Genomic DNA, 26,595 nt, shown 5'->3' with positions numbered 1-26,595 from the left:
GTATGAATGCTCTCTGCAGCCAAACCTCAATGAAAGAATAAAGTTATTTAACAAAGCAGAAGAGGTAGAGAAGATCTCAGCTATACACGTAACTAGAAACAAGGGAATATCTACCAATGTATATTGTGAAAAACTATTCAACCTTCTTAATGCAGACCCTGCATTTTCATAGGCAGCACGTACAGACTCACTACTCTCACATCTCTAATTTTCAGGTAAAAATCTCGCATCAGGCATAAATTAAAAGATACAGTCAATTTAGAAAACACAATTTTCAGAAACATTAGTGGAGTTTTTTTAGAAAGGATCCATATCCACTAACTCTGGCAGTTTCTACTCCTGCAGACTTATTTTCATGAACATCAACAATAAAACTAAGATATAATCTGTTCCTATATTCAGCATTAAGCCCCTGAAAAGATGGAGGAATCAAAATTAAGATATACAGAAAAATCTCAAATCAGCCACTTCCCACAATTAATATTAATATGTTCATACTTCACACACTGTTCCTTTAATTATTATTCTATATTACTTTTGCTGGCTAGTAAAAAGTATCTTCAGTACTGAAGATTTTACTTCTGAGATGGAATAACATTCACGTTTTCTGATTTGATAGCCGGTTGTTAAAAGTATTCATCCCAATTCAGATCAAGACTAATAAATTTCATTGCAACAAAAGACACCTATACGATACTGAGAGGAGCCTTACTCCCCACAAAGTTTGATGAAAATACTGCTAATTTACCCAAGCAAGAGTTACACCAACTGGACAACTGGAAGGTAGCAACATCTTTAAAAGTTTCAAGGTTTCACTATCACTATTCTTGCAGCTCTGAGTATCTCACTAGGAGACTCTGGATCAGCACAGCTATCTAGCCACTATATACTGTCAGGGAAAGTTACAGTACATTTATGGAAGCATCAAGTGCACTAATCTCCTAAACGTTAATTATACTGAAACAAAGCTTCAATTAGAAGCAGATCACCAAGTCCAACACACTAATACTTTTGTTTGCTGGTGTGTACGCATGCATTTCTGAGAAACAGATCTACAAGAGACAAAAAGCTGATCTTCATTTTACCTTCATTAGTTTTCTGCCCACATTCTCAGCTACTCTCTTTTCTAGTCTCCAACATCAAGGGTTTAATTTACAGTGTGTATCAGTTATTAAAATATAACAGGAACAAAAAAAAGCAACACAGAAAAACAGGTTTTCTGGCCGGCACATTACCTGGTTCTGCAGGCTGGGATTTGTTTTTTTAAAGTTAAAAAATAAAGTATGTATAGACATCGTGACAGAGTAATTAGAGTGCTTAAGCATCAGTGGGCAGCCTGGTAAAACAGGACTCCAAAGATGAGCAAGAAGAGATGGCGTGGTTTTTGAGGAAGGAATTGCCATAGAGGGGAACGAAGGGCAGGGAAATTACAGTACTTGAACAAAGCAGCAACATGGATAGACCTGATGGGTTTCCATGCTGTCACTCTCTTTGTGCACCTGAGGAACAACAGTCAGATGCCAAACAAATTACTGACAACAAAAAAGCAATCAGAATTAGGTCTGCTAAGACAGGTGGCTATCAAAGAGGATAAACACAATTCTTACAGAAAACTATTCCTTCAAGAAACTCCGCAGAAAAGCGACAGATGATGGAAAGTACTCCCTAGGTGAAAGCACAAACACAATTCAAGGGATACCAACTAAAAACTGCAACTGGGAATTTATGAACTGAGTTTATATGCTAATGTGCCACCTCCTAACCTCTTCAGTCTCTGTGAATATACACAACTTGCTAAGGGACTTGAAAGAAGAAAGCCTTTAAACTTGTGAACGTTCCTGGGTTTGGTGACAACAGCCAACTAAGAGTTCAAAGAAAGGCTGCAAAACGAGGAAAACGAGGCACATGATGAAAAATGAGAAAGGAAAACGAGGCACATGATGAAAAGCAAGTATAATGATTCAAGAGTGGGGTAGTGTGAGAAGCAGAAAAGGCCTTGACAATGGGCAAGCTCTGCTCAGGAATAAGAAAAACATCTCTGTGTTATCAACACTGATTTCAGCACAAATCTAAAATGTGTCTCCAGACCAGCTACTATGAAAAAAATTTACTCTATCCCAGCCAAAACCAGCACGAAGTGACACCAGAAGATAGGCTTAAGAAGAGGCCTGGTACCATGATTAATTTTAAGTAAATAAGACTAGGAAATTTACTCAAACCAGTCAGGTTTCTTAAGTTTTCCCTGTGAAAGGGAATAGGAAAATGCCACAGTGCCTTATTACTGCAAACGTTACAGAGAACCATAAAATAGGGGAACAGAAGTTGAAATAAAGACAAAATAAGAGACCTTTTGTAAGTTTTTGGTGAGGTCTCTATCAGTTAAAAAAAAAGCCAATTAAGCTCCTAAAAAGGACATCATTAAAGTAGTTAATTTTTAAATTTTAAAAAAGAGTGTTCTCTCTGAGACCTTATTTATGATCCAGGGAAGATGTCGGTGTACGCTGTCTCAGATTTATTTCCCAAATATAATGGTTTCTGAATGACAGCCTGAGTATAACCCCAGAAGCAAACCAAATTCTGAACTGTCCTCCTTTTGAATCTGTCATTTAGCTTTATTAATTTTTCGTAGTCCCCATGAAAGCATAACCACTTCGTTGTTCATAAGATGCAAGCTAAGTAATTGGTTTGACTTTAGAACAAACATTAGAAGCAACCATATGCTGTCACCATCTTTGCCTGCTATTTGGGAAAAATCTGAAGACAAGACATTGATGCAAATATACATGAGAGCAATTAATTATTTGCAGCTCAAAGAGGAAACATGTATGAATGCCTGCCTGCATTCTCACAACAAATTTTCCAAAAATCAGCAGTACTCAATGGGCAGAATTAGAACTCTACTAAGCATAAGAAAAGAACAGAAATATAAGCAAAACTATGCATGAGACAGACTTTAGATCTAACAAGGGTGACACCTCCCTCTGGCTTTTAATAGTGACAACATTATCATTTTAAGAATGATACTCTGGAATACACAGACACTTTCAAACATCTTTGTATCATCGAAGTTACACAAATGTTCCTTAATGACTTCAGATTTGGACTCATGATTGTTTTTGTTGCAAACCGAGCCACAGTAGGAGAAGTAGGATTTTTACACAAATTATAAAACAAATTTGCTGTAGCTTCTAATCTTTCCATCATCTTGGCAGATCTGTATAAGATAAGCTGTGGAAGAGACATGAGAGTCCTAACCCTCCTGGTAGTGAGCCCCCACATGAGATGTGTTACCTCTCCCTTGGGTGTGACCAAGGGACAACAACCAACATTCAAAGCAGTAAAAGTGACACCCAATTCCATTAAACAATCAGATCAAGGTAGCTCTCAGGTGTTCAGCTCACAGTTAGATGCTGAAGCAAAACCTGCCCAAGCAATTTTGCCAGGGAATGATGCCAGGGTGCTTCTCCAAAGTACCTGAATGACTAGAGGCAGTACGACACTTTCTTCAGATCTACAGGAAATCAGGAAGTAAGAAAGTGCAAAATGGTTACAGAACACCAAACAATGCACATATTTAGGAGGAGTTTTAGGTCACCTTTGTTTGCTCACTGGCCAACACAACAAGAACTGAATTTGTAATATCAGCTTGAGAACTAGAACAAGCACAATTATTAATAATGAGATAGCTGTAAATGCAGAGGAAAACCCACAACCCCACCCCCCCCCCCAAAAAAAAACCCCACCAAAAAAAAAAAAAAAACCAACCCCAATGAAACAAAAAACCTAGTTAGGCACTTCATAAGAAGAGACAACTAGCAGGAAGGATCAGCTGAGGTAAATAGTCATTGAACATGACTGAAACACAGATGGACATTACAGCCTGTAAAGACAAATTCTCCTCTGGCCTGAAAGACTCTCCAGCTCACATTTCTACATTCAAGTTTCCAAGTAAAGACTTTTCATCAGCAAGTTATTAAAACCCCAAAGTAGCAAGAATTCACTTTATTCCCTATTCTATCTCTACTTGAGGACAGCCAGTTGCTTACCCTACTTCATACCCAGACTGTCACTTCTCTCTTCACAACTCAGTATAACCAGGAAAAAATAACTTGGTTCCTGATTATTCAACTGTAATTGTTTCTCTTTGGATGTTTTACAGCTGGAGGAGGAAAAGATACAAACAGGTGACCTCAGTTTTGACTTTAAATCAGTCAACAAATGAAATGTTAGTAATAAGAGACATGAAACAGACACATTACCCATGATAGGAAATACTAAATCTACAGCTGGACTTCAAAACAAAACCCTACAGTCCACTTTGCTGGGAATAAGAAGATATACAAAGCTTTGACTTGGGGTCAGGCCACAGGGTCAAATATACAAAGAGGATATAAATCAGAGATTATTTCTAAAACTTACTTTCCAAAGGACAAGACAGTGAGCACAGAAATATTTATGAAAACATATCAACACTGGAAAAAAGGCAAGTACAAGGGCATACAGATGTCAGCCCATCACAGATGTGCTGCCTGCTCTAGCAGTCAGACCTAACCCCTGTCCTCAGCCAAGGTTGGGGACCTGGCTCTCACATCCAGGGTTTAAAGCAGGGGAGCTCCCTTGGACAGTATACAACCGGGGAGTACCCCAGGACTCACACTACTGACCAAGCTGGGGAGTCAGGAAGGCTCAAGTCAAGACACTTCAGAGAACACATACTAAAATCTTTTCCAAGGAACTACGTTAAACCATTACTGTTGTTTTTTAAATGTACCTAATACTGGACTACAGCAAAATACAAGGAGTTTATTGCTCCCCTTTGTGATCTTTTCCAAAATGACACTATCATCATTGATAGGAACAGTAAAACGGTATCACACTTGCAGGGAAAGAGAGCGCTGGGTATAAGATATCGATGATTTAACTTTAATGAGGCTGTGGAAAGAGTCCTTGCATCACACGCAGCACACCATGGAAAAAGGATGTCTTACCAAAAGCCTTCCTCCCTGCACCACAAGAAGTGGAGCCCATCTCCAGACCATGGGCTCAATGCTTAGGACAACTTAGCAGATGGTCATGAAAGCAGGAATTAAGAGTAACATCCCAGCTCTGCAAAAGCCCACCTTCATCAGAGGCATTTAATAATAACATTTTTGTGCCACACAGCACAATTTTGAGAAACAGAGAAGCAAAGAGCAATGTAGTTACCGATGCAGCTCCAGCTTAGAGACAGGCCATTTGAGGCAATTCTGTACAGAAGTAAAAAATACATAAGATGCCACAATTGATCACTTTTCTTTGTTTAAATCTAGTTATAAAGAAATTGTTTATTGTTAATGTAAATTATTACTTAGCAGAATTTCAGTGCAATGGTACAGCACTTCCATATCCCAGAGAAAGCGAATCCAGGACCCTGTTCATTTCCAAGTAGCAGGAAGCTGGCAAACAAGCAAGGGGCAAGCAGCCAAACCAACCACTACTGCTAAGAGTAGCATAAATCAACAGTTTGAATCAGAAGGCTTTACACTTCCTTTCTGAGGACTCGGCCACTTACTGCTTCTTTTAGAAACATTTATCAACTTTGAACTGATGCCTTGAAGTGGCTACCTGAAAACAGAGGCTAGACAAGAATAAGAGAATAAAAGTAAGTATTTATTTGAAGGGCCTTCAAAGGTACACCTTGGGAGTGTAAAGCCTACAAGGGGCTCCACCAAAGACGGATCCTGGGTCACGGGTTCTCCACACTTTTATAAGTTTGGTCCATTTGCATATCAGGGTTAATTTTCCAATTATAATTTTAGTTAATGATGTAATTATCCCAAGTTTTGCTCCTCCTCTCAAGGCTTTAGTTTACACATATTGGGGCCTGGGACAATCAAGGTGTCCTTGAAGTGCAAACCTAGAGAGGTTTGTTATACCTAACCAGCATGAGAGAACAGCAGCTAACAGGCCACACGAAACTCCAGAGTTACACACTAGGCAGTACAGGATTCGAAAAATATAAAAGTTAAAACCTAAGGCATCGGTATCAGGTCACTATGGAAAGGCATGAAAGCAGCAACAGTTGCAGAGTACCTCCATGGGTTTGACCTTGATTTGGGCCACTTCACTGTGAAATGTCAAAACAGGAGTAAAAGAGTTTTACAATCTCATACTGTTCTGACATAAAACATAACTCAGCATAGCACAACATAGAACTTTGACACTTTTCTTATACTTTATAAATAAAAATACCAGGCGGTCACATCACGTCACCAGACACAGCACAAAAAGCCACAGACAGCCACACAGACAGTCTCCCTTTGACAACTTTTATCCTCATTTAACAGCACTGAGTCCAGGGAAGAAGGAAAGAGCAGAGAGTATTTTTAAAAAAACTTTACAAAATGGAAACAGAATTCTCAAAGTAGAAAGCTACTTCAAAGCACCAGTCATAAAAGGAAAGATGCATAGGAGCTTGCAGGTAGTCACTCACATGCCATCAGTCCATAAGCAAGGACTCTCTTGTATCCTTAAGCCAAAGGGCAACTGAGAGACTGTCCTATCCCATCACCCATTCTGAAACTACTGAGCAATTCTTTTTAAATAATGAGATGGACCTCTAACACTTACACTGGCTAACCTTTGGAATTTCAAAAGAACCCACAGCTAACAAAATTATGCTGGTCATTTGGGTTACAAAAAAATCTCCAAAAAAACACAAGCAACATTTTTCTACATTGAAACAGGCATTTTTCACTGGAGGCACTCACATATCCCTAAAGATGCGCATTTTGATTATTCCACCAGGCTAAAAAAATCTTGATATGTCATTTTTCCTTGTAAAAGTTAACCACATTATGCTCCTGCAGAAAATTCTGTGCAAGTTATTTACAAAGACAGGCACCCAAACAAGTACTAAACCCCAAACATTGAATTTGAACATTCTGAAGGTCAATATGAGGCATCTAAGGAGATGCTTGTGCAACATACAAAATTAAGTATCAAAAGCACTATAGACAAAATGAACAAACTTTAAACATAAGTCCAATATCTAAAAAGGTATCTATCTTAATTTTTATTGCAGTACTACAATTTCTACTCCTACATTTGCACAGTGTGGAAACAACGCATTTTAAATGCCCAGTTATTATCACAGAATCATAGAAGAGTTTGCACTGGAAGGACTTTCAAAGGCCATCTAGTTCAACCCCTCTGCACTGAGCAAGGACATTTTCAACTAGATCAGATTGCTCAGAATGACCTTGAATGCTTCCAGAGATGTGACATCTACTATTGCTCTATGACAAAAAAGGGATAAATTTTCAGAAGCATACTTTCTCAGACCCTGATGAGAAAGTGTTTCATATGATGCAATTCAGGCAGAATATGTTTCAATCTGCTCGACACAAACCAGAGAAGAATTATTTTACTATACTTCCAAGAAAAAGTAGCAGTGACCAAAAGCCACCATTTGATCACTAACTAAAAAAGTTAAAATATGTGGGATGTGAACAGAATTTGACAGGTATTCTTAAAATACATTTGACATTATTCTCTTATGTGTTTTATGTTTTTAAAGATCTTGATAATCTTTGCTCATTGTACATGCAAATAACGTAACAATGCAAGCTAACTATTTAATCCAGCAAATTTCAAGTGAATTTCAATACTTGAAGAGTTGTTGGGAACAAACTTTCTTTGTATTGACAATACTTTAGCATTTACACTGCACAGCAATTTAATCAGGATGTTATAATTTGGTTCTGTGTGGGTGTCAACTGACTTGCTTCGAAGTCTGCTTCACATCCACAGAAGTTATTCACAAAGAAGATGCAATTATATTAATCACATGGGCTTATTACAGTATCTAAGGCTTCTGCACATCTCCCTTTCGGAAGTTAGGACCTGCAACTCCACATATTGGAACACTTCCCCTGAAAGCAGTAAATATATTTCTTGACTTTTGGTGCACAAAGCCAGTTTTGCTGGTCCTGTAGCAGCACATTAACAGGCTTTCCAAATGCTCCTACATCCACAAGCTCTTAGGCAGGAGCAGGAGAAAAGGAAAGTCAATACAGGAGTCTTGAACACAAACATTTAAACTAAAAATAACCTTTTCTCCTTCAAGTTTGCACTCTTTTATACAGTGCCAGACATCAAAATAGAGACTAAAGTTCTACACCCTAACATTTGAAGGAACTACACCAGAAACAGCTTCAAAATACCAACACAGAGAGCATCTAAATTAACCTATTTTTTTGTCCATAGCTTACAAACATATGTTTATAAGACTCTTATCTTGATTTAAATAACTTGCAAATTGATGGAAAATTCATTACATCCCCCTGCGTAAGTTATTCCATGATGAATTATCCTAATTTAACTACCTTTGCTTTCAGGTCTAGGGTGACACGAAAGATTAAGATAAAATTAAAGGCTTCATACAACTATTTTCACCAAGTTTGTTTAAACCTCTCATACAGTAGATTACTGTAACTGCAAGAGCCAAGAATTTCTCTATTCTTCCAGTTTACATATTTAACAGCACTCTTCCTAGTGCTTCTAGTTCAGATATATAATACCAGGCCAAGTCACTGGTGCTGTGTAGCTAAACACACAGGGCAGTAGCTGCTGAGGAAGAGGAACAGGGAAACTAGACAAGGCCAAGTGAGAGATTTCATGTTTTAGCATCTCCCAATGAACTACAACAAGAACTGGCAAGATTCCATATTTATTTGTTTATTTTGCTGACAGGGATGTATGTTTTCAGGAAAACAAAAAATTCAGTCCTGTGATCAAATTTTGTTATATCAATACCACAAGACCTCTTTTGGGTAGAATGTGGTCACACATGGATCAGGAGGCTGGGACCATGGCATGGGGATGGACAGCAGGCGAGGGGAAATGCCAAGAGTCCCCAGTCCCAAGCTTGGCTCCACACTGAGAAACAAACACAGAACACGCTCCGGTAAAGTTTTATGATGGTGTTCAAAAATACACAGGGAAAGAAAGACACTGGGGTGCTGGAGCACATCCAGAGGAGGGCAACAAAGCTAGTGAAGGGTCTGGAGCACAAGTCTTATGAGGAGCTGCTGAGGGAGCTGGGGTTGTTTAGTCTGGAGAAAAGGATGCTCAGGGGGTACCTTACTGCTTTCTACAACTCCCTGAGAAGAGGTTGTAGCCAAGTGGGGGTCAGTCTCTTCTACTGAGTAACAAGCAACAGGACAAGAGGAAATGGCCTCAAGCTGTGTGAAGGGAGGTTTAGATTGGACATTAGAAAAAATTTCTTCACCAAAAGAGCTGTCAAGCATTGGAACAGGCTGCCCAAGGAAGTGATGGAGTCACCATACCTCTGTGTAGATGTAGTGCTCAGGGACATGGTTCAGCGGTGGACTTGGTTGGCAGTGTTAGGTTAATGGTTGGACTCAATGGCCTTGGAGGTCTTTTCAAACCTAAATGACTCTATGATTCTAAGGTGAACATCTTAACAGCCTGATGGAAAGGAAAATGCTCCCATCCATGTTTGAGAGCAGCAGTGCTTCCCCAGTGAAAAAGCTTTCTAGCCAGGGAGGATAATTTTTGTGGAATAAAGCTTTAAGTTATTAATAAGAATGAAATCTCTTGACCTAGATTTTCTCCAGATTAAAAAAAAAAAAAACATATACACACAACACAGCCTTCCTCTACAAACACAACCATATTACACTCATCATACAGCAGAGCACTTCAAAACAGATATTTCACAAAGAAAACAAAAAAAGGCTTTTGTGCTCCTCCCTTAGCCAGCTTTGTCTAAGAACATGAATACAGATGATGTTTGATTAAAACAGAAACCTGAACCCCAAGTTGCATGTATGTACTTTTCAAAAGCATTTTACAATTTGATTTTCTTCTTGCCTGCTGTGATAATTGATGAAAACTACACAGGGATTAAAATGAGCACAGGTGCATGTCTACATAGTTCAAAGAGATTTGATCTCAAATGAAAATAATAATAATAGAAAAAAGCTCAAGTATTTTTAGGAGTGGATTTATCATAGCCTAACCAAATAAGCCTAGATTAATAGGATTTTATAGTCCAGATTCCATGTAATTGAAATGTAAAATGTGTATTTCATAACGTATCAGAAACTTTTGTGAGCAGTACCTGATTTACTTGCATTAACAGCCCTCCACATCATATGTGTCAGAGCAGACCCAGAGAAAAAATAAAGGCACTACAAACAATAAAGAGCACCAAAATACAAGGGCATGTGTAAAAAAGACATTTGGCACTAAATCAACCTTATTTTTAAATTTGTGAGAGGTAAAAGGAAAGTCTACGAGCTGAGAATATCTTTCTGCCAATATACAAATCAGCACAAAACCCGTGCTTATTTTCTTTGCCAAATTTATCCTGCTACAGCTGAGTCTCAACTTCCTTGCACCCATGAGGTCAGGGACCATTTGAAAAGAAATGCACAATACAGCTAATCTTTGTGTCAGCTCATCATACGTAATGCAAAAAACATGATTTTCCCCATTTTTCTGTCCCAGCTTCCTCCAGCAAAGCTAACTAGCATGTTGCTAATCCCAAATTTGTTGCACTACTTTGTTAAACAGATTTAAAAGACAAATGCACACAAATCACACAGGATAAAGAATTTATTCTGTGCTCAAGGCTCACTGCTGAGCTTCTATAAAGAATTGAAAAAAACCCAAACCAACAGCACTTAATTATATAGAAAACTAATTTATTTTTCCCAAAGGAAGACTCTACACTTACATAGACATTTTTATACAACAGCTGCTTTCTTTCCTAAACTACCTAAAACACTCCTACAATAACATATATTCAATCTTCTTTCTGAAGCAGAATCCAATATATTTTTTGACCTCTGAATAACAACAGCAGGAGATTACAAATATATGGATCAGAGAGGGAAGAATTCCCTTTCCTCCCTTCCGTCCCTATGCAGGGGGGCAAGCTCAATGACTCCATCCTATGGGACACAAGAGCTAATCAGCACTTCCTCCCAACAGGCTTAATTTCCACTTAAGCACCCTTTTGAGTGGTGAGAATGAGGGAACCCTGGCAATCATTTCACAGAAACACATCAGTGAAATTGTCAACATCTGAAATCTTTCCCAGTGGCCCTGTAACTTCATCTACCTCCATACATTTACCTGCACATCTTAACCACAGATTTACACTTTTGTAGCACCCAAATATAAATTAACTCCAACTCCCTGTCAAACATCTTATTGACTTAGTGGTTTTGGAACCCCTGAAGTTTTGACTTTAGATTTTCACACAACCCTCAGAGGACTCACCAGGGCACCAAGCCCAGTTTTTCAATAGACTGGTAAAGAAATTGAAATTAAGACATGAAAACCTGAAAAAAACCCAAAAAACACCCACCACAAATATATGCTTCTAGTATGTTTTCTTTAATCAAAACCACATCCTGTATCATTACTACACAACTCAAAAATATTTATTTTAAATATGTTAGAACACCAAGAAACTAATTTTCCTGTTGCTTAAACCAGTTTGTATGCTTGCTATTGATTTAACTAATGATGACAGATGATTTAAATAGCTCCCTGAGTACAAAACTCTACGGATAAACAAAAGAAACTGCATAAAGAGAAAATAGTCTTTTACCAATTTCTTGTCAATTAAACATATTGCTGAACAAATTTAGTTGCAAGAGCTTGTTCTGGCCAATAATAAATTTTAGATGCAGTTCAATTTTTGCACACCACATTTAAGACTGCAGAGATCATAAAAGTACAAAAAGCAAGACCACTAAAAAAGTGAACAACTATTTTTCACATTTCACAAAATTCTGCAGGTAAATTCAAGCCCTGAAGAACACAAAAACCTGGTTTTTTTTAAATTATAGCATAAAATTCTGTACACAAGAAACCATACATGTTTACTACAGAGTCTGAAAGTGACAAAGAGGGGACTAAAGCATGCACTGAAAAAACATAAGACTTCAAATCCAAAATAATTTAAGTACTTTCAAATAACCTAAAATTGCTGTCATTTAGTTTTAATTAACACATAACCAAGTCATTTTTCTGCATGAATTTGCATAGCACATGGCTAATTACTACCTTGTGAAGAGTCTGGGGGGAATAAAAAAAGCATAAATCTTTACATAGTTCATCAACAATAAAAACCAAAATACCACCATGACTGCCTTTTTTTCTTTTTTTGTGAGAGAGCAAGTATAAATAAAAACATGCTTTTTAACAGAGAGGAAACTAAACAGGAATAAGACCGTAAAGTGAATCAGCACAGGAAACCCAGGATTAAGGCTGAAACTTTATTCTAATCCTTCTGTTCACAGAAGTAGCAGTCACCAGGCAGCATGTAGTCTGGGCATGCACCTGCAATACACAGGCAGGATTTAAAAGTACTTACAAGGACAACAAGTTTTGTCTGAGAAAAGTTTCTTTTTGTCTTAGGAGTATCTGCCTTCTCCAAAAAACAAACAATAACCATGCACATCAGCTTGTCAGTGATTTTGCCAGAATGATACCTGGATGAGACACATCCACAACCCATTGTTCCTGGAGATTGACTTGACAGTTAGGAAAAAGCTCAAGAAAAGACAAAAAAAAAACCAAAACAAAAATCCTCTTTCTGTGAACATATTAAACAGTTCAAGTTGATAGTCATATCCCACCACTACTCTGTGAACTTTGCATTACCTTTATGTAAATTCCTGGATTAACTGATGAAATCTACCGACTTGGTAAAGGTCTTCACCTTCCTCCAAGGAGCGGAGGAAGAATCCTTCAAACACAATGGAATTCCCCTGACAAATAATATTATCATTTATCTGGTGCTGCAAAATGACTAGTAAAAGAACAAGGCTCATCTTTAAGTATCATCTCCTTTTGCCTCACACCACCTTTTCTGATACTTTTGTACTACAACATTAGGTGCTGCAGCAGGAAACTTCCGGCTGGGCGTGGGACCTCAGGAATTCCTGCTGTCTCTATCTGGGAGCTCTTCAGGTGCACCTGGGAGCTAAACAACCATTCTCAAGTCCACAGACCCATTTTGTATCATGGAAAGATTGGGTCACCAATAAAAAGTGCATGGGGAGGGGTTTCTAAATCCTGTGATTATAAGTTTAGCATAGAGTGCAATAAAAAGAGAGCCACAGAGACCAATCTGAGACCAAAGCTACTACTTTCAGTCCTAAGCCATTTTGTTACAAAAGTTTAAATATTAAAGGCGCAAGAGACATTTTACTTACATTGGTGCTGTTTCTCTTGGAGTGGAATTGAATTTGGTGAACTATACCCATAAACTGGGTTCAACTCCATTAGTAGCCAAATACTAACAACAATAAAACCACAATTCAACTCCGTGAAGTGGAAATGCTTGCAGGCTACTTTCTGGCCCTTCCCCTCAAGCATATATAACAAGCTGATTGCCATCAGAAGTGGTTTCATATCACCTCATGTTCTTCCACTAGGGTCTTCCATAGCCTGAAGAGTCAGCTGCAGTCCAGCAACACGTATCACAGAGCAAAGGACAACTTACTTATTCCCATACACCATATGGATGCTTGTTCATTTGCAATCAAGCTACAGGATCACATCACTAAGTAAACAAAGAATTTTATGGCATTCATTATTATTTTAAAGCAGTCAGACATCAGCTGCTATATCTAACTATGAAGAAACTGTCACAGGCAAGCTAACAAGCTCCTAAAAACTGCAACTCACTGAGCTGATACTAAAAGATACTTGGAGAAGTAAAATAGCATTTCAGCTTCCAAACTGAAGATGTTTACATAATTAAGATATGCAAATAAGGATAAACAAAAAAAAGGGGGGAAAAAAAATCTTAAAAAGCTCTGACTACATCTGCAACCATTTTCCTACTTAGAAAGCCACAGCCTTGACTGACAATCAAGTACTAATACTAATCGTTACTTAAAAATTCATGGTAATTATATAACTTATCCTTTTAAACAATTTACTGTATTAAATACTAAACAGCTTTATCCTGCATAAAATCAAGCCAAGATACAACAGACCCCCTTCACTGCAATTCTCAGTTTTTCCTTTGAAAAGCAAACTCATTATGCTCTATAAAGAAAATAAAGTCTCTAAAAGACTAAATTCTTTCTTTCTTTCTCAAAGGCAGGCTCTGAAGAGATTGCATAAAAAGATTTTATTCTTGGCTCAAATATGAACATTTGGGAATCACTACTTTTGAGCAAGGACTCACCCACATAAAGGCAGAAGAATTTATTTTGAAAAGTGGTGTGAAATTTCAGGGGGAAAAAAAACCACATGTATTTTGCACTTCCCAGCTTTTGGTACTTTTCCAGTTAAGACAAAAATCTCAAAATAACCTCTTCCCCATATAACTGTTTTTTCATAGATGCTTCCAAGCTATCTTATACCACCAGCAAGAACTTCTACAAGAAAGTAACTATTTCCAGACAATCCAACTCAGAGGATGGACAGGAAGATAAAAGTAAGAGCGTTTCAGATATTTTAGGAGAGAACGTGGGAGAGTGGCCTGGGAATACCTTTCACTGGGTGCCACCTCATGCTGCCTTGTCACCAGTCTGTTCAGCACTCTTCAGAAGATGTAGGGGAGCAATGCCACAGTTCAGAATTCATGGACAACCTCTCAAAGCACAGGGCAGGGCAGGAGTGTGAGCCCAGCCCTCCCACTAAGGACTACGTTCCTACCATAGCTAGCAGTCCTCGGAGGAGCAACGCTTCTCCTTTGGATGCAAACCATGTACTGCAACTGTTTCCCCAGATTCAGGCCAAACCAGCTGCAGAAAGGGAAAGCTCATCTCGAAGATTAGATCAGGTCCCTACAGAAACATTTGGGACTTTTAAACAAAGAGTATTATTTGTGTGTGAACACATGTGGACACCATCATGTTACAGAAAGAATACCAAGGGATAGAGAGGAGGATTCAGTCTTCTGTCTCCAAGATGACTCAAGATTACCTGCAGACATCCACATAACATTTCTCAGCTGTTGAGGAATGTTGCAGATCCACAGCTAAGGGCGCAAATCAGAAACCAGATCAACTTCTTTCTCCCATCTCATGCATGCATGCTTTCCTGGAAATGTTCTTCTGTGTATTCTCATACTGTTTAATGTAAAGGAATTGCTATTTCTCTCCATTTAAGATGCAAAATCCCAGCTATGACCTGCGAGTGCTCGGCACGGCTGAGCTCCCAGCACAGCAGCCAACTAAGTCACCTGTGGTTCTCCTGCCAAGTGCCCATCACAGAACCAGAGGTGAGACACACCAAAGGATTCAGGAGGGATGGCCAGGTAGATCCTATGATCCAACCCAAAGGCAAGCCATGCCCTAATCCAGGGCAGAGGCAGGCAAGGCCATGTCCTATGGGCTCCTGCAGGAAGCCTGAACTTGGGGCACAGCAGGGAGGCTTCTGCGCTTTCCAGGGGCTGCCTCTTCCCAAGACCATCGGGAAGCACTGCAAGGTGCCCCCTGCTGCCAGGACAAGCCCAACGTGCATCCTGCCATCAAGATGGAATGGAGGACTGCAGAAAGACTCTGCCCAAGCAGGCGCTTGGCCTCTGCCATGTTGCAGATGTGCCTCCATGAGCTGCCTTTACAGCAGGAATGGGAAAAAACGGCAGCACATGGTGGCAATTTTGGTAACTGCCCTCCTATCACAGGTATCAATCTCCAGCAAGAATTACTGTACCAGGCACCAGCTCATCTTTTCTTTTCCCTTTTTATTTAAATATCCACACCCTGGAACGTACATAGGAGTAAATTAAGGCACTTGTATTACATAGGTCAAGTCCTGACCTGTTCATCTACATACATTAGCATACAGGTAAAAGTACTACAGACACGAAAAAGGACACATTAATGGTTAGCTCAAATACACATCCTAGGCACTGTTAGAAGGGGAAAAAAAAACAAAAAAAAATTTAAGACAACAGAAAAGTAACAACAGAGACAGTAAGGCAGTACTTAATTTGAATCTTTTTCCCCAAGAAAATTTTCCCTTGTAAATAGTTAGATGTATTTTATGAGTAGACAACATAATAAACCAGACATCTTAATTTCATTTCACTTTACATTTTGTAAGTATTCAGGCTGAAGACCAAATATATAAATCAAGATAATTCAGATCTGTCTTGAAAGCTTTTAAATAATCTGAAAACTTTGTACATGGTTTCCACATAGAATACATCTCTTTTCATGAAGAACATATCCCTTTTCTTCTCAAGTCAGAAAAGAATTGGTTAAAACAAAAACCATCATGTAACTGAGAACATATAAGCAGGTGTGGTTTGTAATTTCTCATCAGGGAAAAGAAGTTCTCCTAGACTTTAAGCTGCCAACGTCTGTGAAGTTGTGATCAGAGATACAGTATTATTAAAAAAAGGAGAAACTGGACAACAACCGAATGACACACTCCCTTCACTGTCAGGAGCCTTCAGAGGTACAAAGCACAGAAGCCACAGTTAACCCAGCCATACACCAGCACTGTAATTCCCTCTTCCATATCCAGCCTCTGCCTCTTCCTTACCCTTAGAGAACACTCACTAGAGGTGCCAGTGAAGTTTACAGGGCAGTGACCACAGACTTTCTGACATTCTCATTTACACCTTTATTAATTGCCATGCCAATGAGCTAGTTGATCATGGAAAAAAATTGTAAGAGCTGTTCAGCGTGGTGAACAAGATATACCTCACCTCAGTTCTGTTTATCTTGTTGTCAGAGACCGCAATCTTTGTGATTATGAAAGTGAGTTCTGACATTGACTTGAGAAAAATCCCAGCCTAGGAAAATCTCTGCACCTCTGTGTAACTCTGCAAAACAACTTCAAAGAAAGAAAAAAAAAGAACTTGTGCCCATGTGACTGTTCTACAGAAGAACAAGAGGCTATTATCTCCACTCCAACATATCAGTTTTTCCAATAACACTAGAAGTGACTTTTAAGAGTTCCATATTCTATATATTGCCTATTGAGAAGGGAAAGGTACGAAGGAAACAATGGGAAATCCACTTGCCACTCCAGAACTGTAATGCAAAAGGAACAACGTGGAGAGCTATTTTATTGCTTCTTTCAGCTCAGTATATTATGGTTCCAAATTACACTCCACTGAAGCCAGACTTCATGGGGATTGTCAGCACTCTTCTGTCTGGTTCAATGTCAAGAACAGCTGACATCATTTTCAAATATAACATGGCTTTCAGAATTTGCACTAAGTTGAATGAAGTATTCCATGAAAGCAAATCACTCTGATTAAGGAACAGGTTTTTTTGCTTCTCATTAGAAGTTCAGCTTTAAATTAGTGGAAGTTCTAGGCATGGGAAAAACATAGGAGAAAGACTGGAACCTCACAGCAGGCAGCTTTGCATTAGACAGTATCTGTATCACAACCACCATAATACAAGCTGCCTCCTTGCCTTCATGTCCAGCTCATACTGCAATTCCTCCAGCCTTGAACCCGCAGCAACAGGTGACAGCCACCGGCCTGCAGAGCTGCAATACCAACCACGTTCACTGCAAGGGCTTTTTGGATACCAGTCTTTGTCCTTCCAGTCTCCACCTTGTTGTCCCAGCTCAGCTGGCAACACCTAAAGGGAACAGTGTTTCCAGGGAAAAGGTTCTGGGCACACAGCAAGCGCGAACAAAGGGCACTGCGAGAGTGAGCATGGATCTGTATGGTGGGCAACTCTTCTACTCAGTACCTATGCTGATCCCCTCTGAACAAAATATATAATACTGTCCTGCCCTTCAGCAGTAAAGCAAGCCTACTCTCACTACTAGCATTTGATTAGTCTTGACCACAATGACAGCACAGGAGGCTAATATTCCTCTCTGCTCTCAGGCTCAGTAGCACAGCCCACACAACCCAGTAAAATATACGTAGGAGGCGGAGTGTGAGGATCTGATTTCATGTTGGGGCAAGGCATCTTATAAAAAAATCTTTTCAGTAACAGTCATCCAGAAGTAATATGGAAATCAAATTAGTTGATTGCAACAATCTAAACAGCATCATTTGATATGGTCATAGAGGTTCTTGGATAATGAAAGTTTAGAAGGAGAAATCCTATATTTTATTAAATTCAGCATATCTGGGGGACAGGGCCTCTCCCTACAGCTTTTGCCCTACTGCATTTTAGGCCAAGTAATGAAAACATTAATGCAGCTTAGCCAGCAAAGCACAAGTTAATTCAACTTCTATCTCTCCAAAGCCTATAATTCTCTGGTCTAGTCTTCACGAAGAGCACTTAAAAATGTTTCAAATATAATGTGAATACCCTTAAAATCATCTCTTCACATGCCAGTTTATGAGAGGTATGAATGCTACTCCAGAAGGTACTGCAGAGTGCACAGTTCTCTTCCCAGGCACTGGAAGCACAAGCAGGTGTACCTGCAAGGTTAGGATATAAAAAGCCCAGGAAACATGCAGGTTTCTCCAGGACACTATGGACAAGCCAGTCATGAGGACACAGCTGTTTCACAGCTGCACAGTATCCAAATCATCATGACTGCACAGGCTGCACACCCACTGAAGCCCAGCATGAGCCATAAAGTTGACACAGCTTTGGGTACAGAAGGGGGACAGTAGCAATGCAGGGCACCAAGAGAGGGCATGCCTGGCAAAATTCAAGAGCAGCTTGAGATGTGAGGTGCCACTGGAACCCAGGGAGGACACCATACTCCAAATTCTTCATATAATGCTTACAAAGGGGTCCTCTAGGGCAGTCCTGTATCAATTCTTTCAGCCCAGCATCTGATTTCTTACTCTTCAGAAGATAAGCCATTACCTCCTGGTGCTAAGGGAGGCCTCTTTATTTTTTCATTCACATTCAGCATTTACTCAGAAAATTTTCCTTCATCCTTGACCCCTCCAGCCTGCATAATAATACAGTTGATCAAGAATTGTAGGCCAGTGACTCAATTTTGCATTTTTATTACATTTGAGAGAAAGTCTGCTGCAATAATCTTGTTCTAGGTCATCAGCACTTCTGTTCTTTAGTATATATCCTGGGTAAAGCCCATGTAAACAAACTAGCAGGGTGATACTTCACATAATTCTTTGTCTTTCTGGTCCAATCTCTCATTTCATTCAAGTTTGCTGTCGGTTTCCAGGTTCCTAGGTCAGGAGAGGGTGTTTCACACAACTGCTGAGTATGCCAGGATGGATGGCTTCACAACTGGGGCTACAGCATCAAACAGCACAAGGGTGTAGAACCAAGAGACTTTTAGGAATAAATAGTATCAAAAACTAAAATAAAATTGGAAAGGCCAAGGAGCAGTTGATTGTCCCACCTCTCAGAACTACAATATATCCCATTTAAAATTTCATTCCCAATAGTAACAATGCAAAGAAGCTCTCAGAAAGCTGTGCAGAAAATTACTGCCCTGAACACTACCAATTTTACATTTGCTGAGTGAAAACCATATGTCTATTTGTGTGCATTTCGGCTATTGCACATTTCATTCATTAAGATGAGAAATTGCTTTTTTTTATGCAATCTGCTACTATTCAGAGAGCAAAACAAAATAATGTCTGGTAGCAGGCTTGCTGGTTTTGGCTTTAGAAGGGTGGGGGTTTTTTTTCCTCTCTTCCTGTGAGAGGAAAGCTTTTCCCAAAGGATTCAAGCAATTTCATAAAACAAATGTAAAAACAAAGACACTTTTGTTTAAGGACTGAAGGGTTTGTTTTGGTTTAAGGGGGATTGAGAGGGAAGGAAGAGAGAAATGATACTGATCATCTTTCAATTAAACAGGGGGGAAAAAAAAAAAAAAAAAAAAAGTTCTCAGCCCTAAAAGAAATTTGTGTGATAGCACAAAGTTGCTGTAATAAACAGGTCATCAGAAGACAAATTGGGATTTATTTTCTAAATAAACAATTTTGTTTATTTTAGTCACAACTGAACACCTCAAATGACTACAGCAAAGATCAGAGGAAAACAATGTTTCTCTCTAAATTAAAGAGAGCATTGTGCACTCCTGTATGCTGTGCTTCATTTGTCAGTGTCTCCTTTTCCTTACAGTCTACCAAACAGAAAGAAAGGGGGGTGAGGGGAAAGACCTGAAATCTGTGGTTTTAAACACACAAAGATTTGGGGGATTCACTTCAGCTAGAAGTTCTGAAGTTCAGCCTAACAAGCATAATTTCATTTGCAGGAAATAGGACCCAATATTACAACAGGAGTAAACATCAAACTTGCACAGAAAGCAGTGCAAGATGGAGACACAGCCCAGCCATAAATAAAGACAAAATTAACTAGAATACCTGAAATCCTTCAGCAAAGTATTCATGGAGGCCTTGCAGGAAATCTGAGTAAGCAGACCTTCATATCTGCAAATATTCCCCAAGCATTTGTACAAACGCATTGCAGAAATCACACATTGTGGAACTGTGATTCTAGTTTCTGACTAGCAGATACTAATTAATAGAATAAACTGATTTATCAGTAAGTCCCTACATATTGTATCAAGTTTTATTATGTAGAGAGATGATCACAAGCGATCTCCAGTGACAAATAACATCTATCCAAATGGAGCAAAAGCAAACCCTGAAGTCTCATTCACACTGTCTACCATTTAAATTCATTCAGGATTGACACTCACTGCAATTATCATTCAACACCCAGAACTAACACACTGGGCCAACTCAACAGTAATAAAATTCAGTAATATTGCAGCTCAGAAAGGCAAAACAACACAGATTATAAGAATCTTGTAATTATATACAATATGCACATGGAATGCATCATGTTACTTACTTGTACTTACATGAGCATTTACAAATGTTAGTAATAAATTTGACTTTTTCCAAATATAATGTTGAAGTACATGGTCGCATGAGAAGAGACAAAAGGTTCTTAAGCAAGATTTAAAGTCGCCTAAACCCACTGGAGTTTGACAGGAAGACAAATAACAGATTGACAAACATACCACAGCAACATTAAGTTTTATATATATGAAATAAAGTACAAATAAATTACGCATTATCATCACCATCATCTCCAAAGTGTTCTACCCAAGCATTACTTAGATGATTCTCCTCCACCCTAATTTAAACTGCACATATCTATATATACATGAGACATAGTTTCCATGTGGCCATCTGACCTCCCAAGAAGTAGCGTGCACAGAGTAACTTGTCAAATAGAGAGAGACAACATACAAAGGTCATTACAAATCCAAATGTCTGGGTTCACTCACGAATTTGGGTAGTCACTTAAAATAGACTTGTCTAATACTGTGGAGACACACTGGATGAAGAAGACAACTCAGACAATACTGAACTCTACTATTATCTTCCAGTCCAATAAAGTCTTAAAACACTTCCTCCCATTTCTTAATGCAGACTTTTCCAAGACCTCAAATTGTAACAGGAAATTATTTGAGTGATTTTGTTTTTAAAGAACACAGCAAAGCACCAGCAGACAAGTGCTATGCTCTTTGATTTGCTAAAGACTGTTCGAATTTAGGTTGAACCTCTACCTTGTAAATACAAAATACCTTTTCCACCTCATCCATTAATATTTGGGACTTGAAGGCTGTCAACTGAAAGATGCTATAATGCCCAACACAGCCCTAGTCTCATCTTTTTTAACGATTCACCCAACACTTGTAAAATAGAGCAATAGCAATAAATGAAAAATCACAGTAAGCAAACAGCCTAATAATGGATGCTAAAAGCTACCAGGACAATAAATTCAATTTTCCCAGGGATTGTTAAATTATTCTTCTGATGGCTCAACACAATCTTTTCACAATTGCTTCCTATGGGGCATGCTGACACATTGAGTTCATTACATAGCTCCTCTTTAAAGAAAAAAACACACAGGCATTTAAAGCAAACACCTAAAATTCAATAGTTCAGATTTTTAATAAACTATGCTGGAAAGGAGTTTGCAACTAGATTATTTCTAAGGAAGTAAGCCACCTGCCTTATAAATTCAAAACAAACAGACATAAAGCAATAGCAAGATATTGATCTTGCTTTGATGTACAAACACACTCAAAGCACTTTATTTTTCCAACAGTTCCTCTCAAAATACATTCACACAGGTGACATATTCTTTTTTCTTGTTGAAGAAAACTTCCACAAGTTTCACTGGGCATACAAAGACCAGCTACAGGAGGGCTTACAAACAGACAGACTCTGATAGTACAGCAAAGATCAAACTGTGTCAACACGGCATAGCCTTCAAACCACATGCACCATCTTTACATTTTCAATGGGCCAGTCAAGTCTTCAACAGTGCCACTAGAGAAAGTGTCTCAACTGGCACAGCTCATACCTCAATTTCTCCCCAGTGGTTAGGTTGCATTGGCCTTTGCATAGCTCAGCACCAGTGCCTGGGTAAGGTACTGCAAAACAAAGCCACAGACAAGCACACATCCCCCCAGCCCCCACCACGGATCCTCAACAGCCCTGTGCTTCATCTACCGCTCAAGGCTCTGCCCAAGCCCCTCCCCAGGCAGCGCCTCCTACTCCTCCTCCCAGGGGCACAGTCCCCAACAAGAGGATGCAGCCAGTGCCACAAAACACTCCTAAGACCAGAGAGCATGAAATCAGGCACAGGATAAATATGGGCACTCACTCAACAGGAGAACATACCCTTTTATTTATTTATGGGTGCAAGTCAACCAACCTGACCTCCAGCCTGCACGTCCATTTATGCATTTTCTGTTCCACACATATTAATTTCTGGTTATCTTTAATATTTTATGACTTATGCTTGGTTCCACTCCATTATGCACTAAAAAGAGAACAAAACAGTTACTAATGTCATACATTAGTGTTTTTACTTGCTATAAATTCTGTTCACCATCACGTGATTAGACAACACATGCTCCCCAAAAATAAGTGCTTCTGCTCATCACACCTCCTTTACTGAAGTGACTTCTATTTCTGTTGATTAACTGTGAACACCAAAGCATAAAATATGGCAGCTTCAGTTGCCTGAACTGCTCAAATCCTGAACAGTCACATTCAAACTTCAATACTTAGCTGGGACTCAGGAGACGTACAGCTAGGAAGGCATCCAGAATCTGACAGTGAGGAAACTCCTTTTGAATTCCCCATGTAGATTATTCTTGTATTCGTTCATCAAATTATCCTTCTGTACCTCAAGTTTTTAATCCAAAATCACAGCTGAATCTTCAGTTTATGACCCTTCCTCTCCTCCAAGAATTTGCCCCAGGGAATTTCTAAGCAGCTGCTATCTCCCATCTCTGCCATTACGAAGACACAAAAGCCAGAGTAGTTTAAGTTCTGATCTCTCATCTAATTCCAGACTGTTCACACTATGTGATCTTTGTAGCCGGGATGTCCAACTACATGTTCCACTAGGATTTAATATTATCTGTACATAAGTGCCCAGAACTATGTACAGTATATGACACGAAATCTCCCTAATGCCTTGCCTAATAACTTGTCTACCTTCACTGAAGAGCTCTTCCTGAGCATCACGTTTGCTCCCATTTCATGGTCAGTACCAAATAAGAGTCATCCCCATTTGACTATGGCGGTCAGGCCTTTTCCACCAAGCCTGTTTTAAGGGATGACTTGCCAGCTGATAGCAGATGTGTTGCTAATAATCACTCAGTAGATAACTTTGCTTTTAGACCAATTTGACTTCCTGTCATTCCTATTGTTTCAGTCATCACAGATATTCAATTCTTCCTGTGCAATAATCCAACCCACCTCAGTGCTGACTACGTTTCCCAACTGTGCCTCATCAGCAATCGTCCTTTTCATAAAGTTATTTCAGCCAGTATAATGAAGCAAAGAGATCAGTTCCCCACTAATACTGATGCAGGGCATGAATGATTCCTTTATTCATGCAGGCAAATGCACAATTTCTCCTTCAGGGGACACCTCACCATTCTTCAGCCAAGCCCCACACTTCCAATTTAGTTATTTTTGGTGTATATGCATTGAACTGAAACCTTCTGCTCCTATTGCCTAGGATATGCAGTATTTAACCAGTAATAATATGACTTTAGTCTTTCATGACCTAATTGTAGCAAATACATGATGCATTTTATCCTGTTTTCCACTTAGCTTTGTATACTTAATTACTTTTTCCATTCCAAATTTGTTCTAAATCCTTGAATTCTACTGTGACCAGAGTAAAAGGTGTGAAAATTTCATTCTCTTAAAATAAGTAGAACTATACATCTTTTGCTATCTTTCTATCACAACTGCTACATTCAACCTAACAGATAATGCCCAATTCTGGTTTTTTTAACCTGGCTCCAGTGCCCTGTACCAAGTCTTTCAAAGCCCAAAAGCAAACACCTTTAAACTTAGTTGATTGGGAGCAGACATAAGACATTTATTCTGGTCAATTCCATTTGTCACCCTATCTTTCTCCCATATTCAAATCCTCATCTGTATGTAAAACTACACAACTAAAACATGAACTGCTAATTTTAGAGGTATCAAGCATTTTTCATACAGCCTGGTCCTCACAACATCACAGCTAAATTCTCTTCTCCTGCTCTTTTTAATTTTTTTCCCCTTTCCTCATCTTAAATTTCTTCATCCACTAGCTTTTGGCAATTCACATGCTATCCCTGCAGTTTCTGCTCTCCAACAATCAATCTCCTCCTTTACTTCATTCCTTTTAGGTTTTCTGGTAACTTGCAATATCTTATTCTCACAGCAAGGTCCACAGCCCCACTTGGCAAGCTTTTCCTCCTCCTTAAAATGCAGTTTCCAAGCAGCTATTGTACCTTCCACTTAAAACAGTCCAAGACTTTTTTTTTTTTTTTTAATTTAAACCTCCACCTCCTACAGGCCTTTAGCTCTGTGGACAACACAAACTAGTTCTTCTAACTTCTCAGAACTCGCCCTATTAAAAAAAGCTTCCTTGAAAGAAACACTTTGTAGTTGAAACATACTTACCCTTCAGTTTAATTCAAAATTACTCACTTGTGGCTGATCAACACATGTGCTTAAGGCCTTACGGAACGGAGCCGTAATCTAGCAGCAGAAACCAAGACACACAGTGGGAGACTAGAGATGTTCCAGAATTTAAAGATACACCCTCTAGTTCTGGGCAGGCTGTAAACATAAGCCTTCATTTACTCTGCATTCCACTACAATTAATGGCCAAAATCTACTCTATGATAATTCAGTGTACTGACTTCCAACTTAACTAGTCAGCACTGGGAAACATACAAAAGCACATTTGAGAAACACCTTCCATTTACACACTAGCACACTATCCAAAATGTGCTCTGTAGCTCCAAGCGATCAAAACATGTTCGCAAAGCTGCATCCTCTAATTTGACTCAGCTTGGCCTCAGTAAATCAACCTCAGACCTCCACATTTTAAAGCATATACATGAACCTTTAAGAGAAAACCATCTCCCATACAGTGGAAGACTGCACCTATATTAAGTGCAGCAACAAATGGATCTTCAGCATGTCCACCACAAGCCTAAGAGGGGCAGAGAAGGAAGGTGCTGGTGGCCAAGTGCTACAACACAGAAAGATCCTCTCTAGCCAAGTGACAGTGAATCACCTCCACATGAATCTGGAAAACATGGTTTCCCTCTTTAGATTGTGATACAGTTTTCTTAACACAGATGCACTGGCAGGAAGGTAGCCCAGGCCTTCTGTGCAGCAGAATGAACTTGCTGGCACAGGCTATCAGTCCCATCAAGGCAGTAAATCACACTTACCACCACATTCCTGGTATGCCTGCACCTACACGGCAGTGCACAGGCACCTGCCTGCTGCCTCCTGATACCCAGAGGGGAAACTCAGTACTGCAGCCTGAAATATCAACTGACATGTTAAGTTACTAACCCACATTAAATGGGGGCCCTGAGAGGGCACGCAGCTCTGTCAGCTCCAACAGCCCCACACCACAGCAAGGGCTGCCCACCATCCATGAAGGATTGATGGTGGTCTCTGCATCCACCTCCCTTGGCCACCAACACCATCAAGTTCATCTCCCATGGAGCACCTCCATGCTGCTGGTGCCTTCTGCTCCCATGACTAGTCTCACCAGTTTAAGTCTAGCCTTTCCAGCAGGGGGGTGGGTGTTCTGCAGCCCTCCAAATCGGGGAGCATGGCACTGGACACTTTGAAAAAGCAATTCATTGTTAGTCATGCACGAGGAAATAGCATCCTACCTTTTACTCCAGAAGTGCTTAAAAGTGTTTTATCCTGTTAATTCTAGGTCACTTGAGCCCACGTGTGGTATGGATTACACCGACCCTTTTAGAGCACTCAACATTTTTAAATAAGTAGGACACTTAACATTAGATGCACATCTAGCTGCACACCACACACCAAGATCTGCCAGTAGGCTTTAAGGCACAACTAAGGAATAGTTGCTTTATAAAGCATGGCTCTCACAGCACACAAGTACAAACATGAAATAATTTATAAATGCCAAATCTGACCCTGTACCACACTAAATCAGTATAGGCATTTTACAAAAAATGCCTGTATTGGATGAACTGAAGTGACCTTTTGCAAAGCCACCCAACAAATCAGCAGCAGATTTACTAACAGTACAAGTATTTACAGCTGAGTGATAAAAAGGTCTACATTAAAGATAAAAGTCGTCCTGATGTTTACAAAATACAACA

General features: G+C 39.4%; 1 protein-coding gene across 2 annotated transcripts in view; it reads right to left on the bottom strand.

The window, feature by feature from the left end:
* Positions 1–26,595, bottom strand: part of FAM110B (family with sequence similarity 110 member B) — a 120,900-nt gene that overhangs the window by 93,116 nt on the left and 1,189 nt on the right. The gene's annotated exons all lie outside the window — the stretch shown is intronic.

The sequence above is a fragment of the Corvus cornix genome, chromosome 2 (genome assembly GCF_000738735.6).
Source record: "Corvus cornix cornix isolate S_Up_H32 chromosome 2, ASM73873v5, whole genome shotgun sequence".
In the NCBI taxonomy this organism is placed as follows: domain Eukaryota; kingdom Metazoa; phylum Chordata; class Aves; order Passeriformes; family Corvidae; genus Corvus; species Corvus cornix.
Note: the sequence above shows the minus strand (reverse complement) of the source record. Positions and strands in the feature narration are given on the sequence as shown.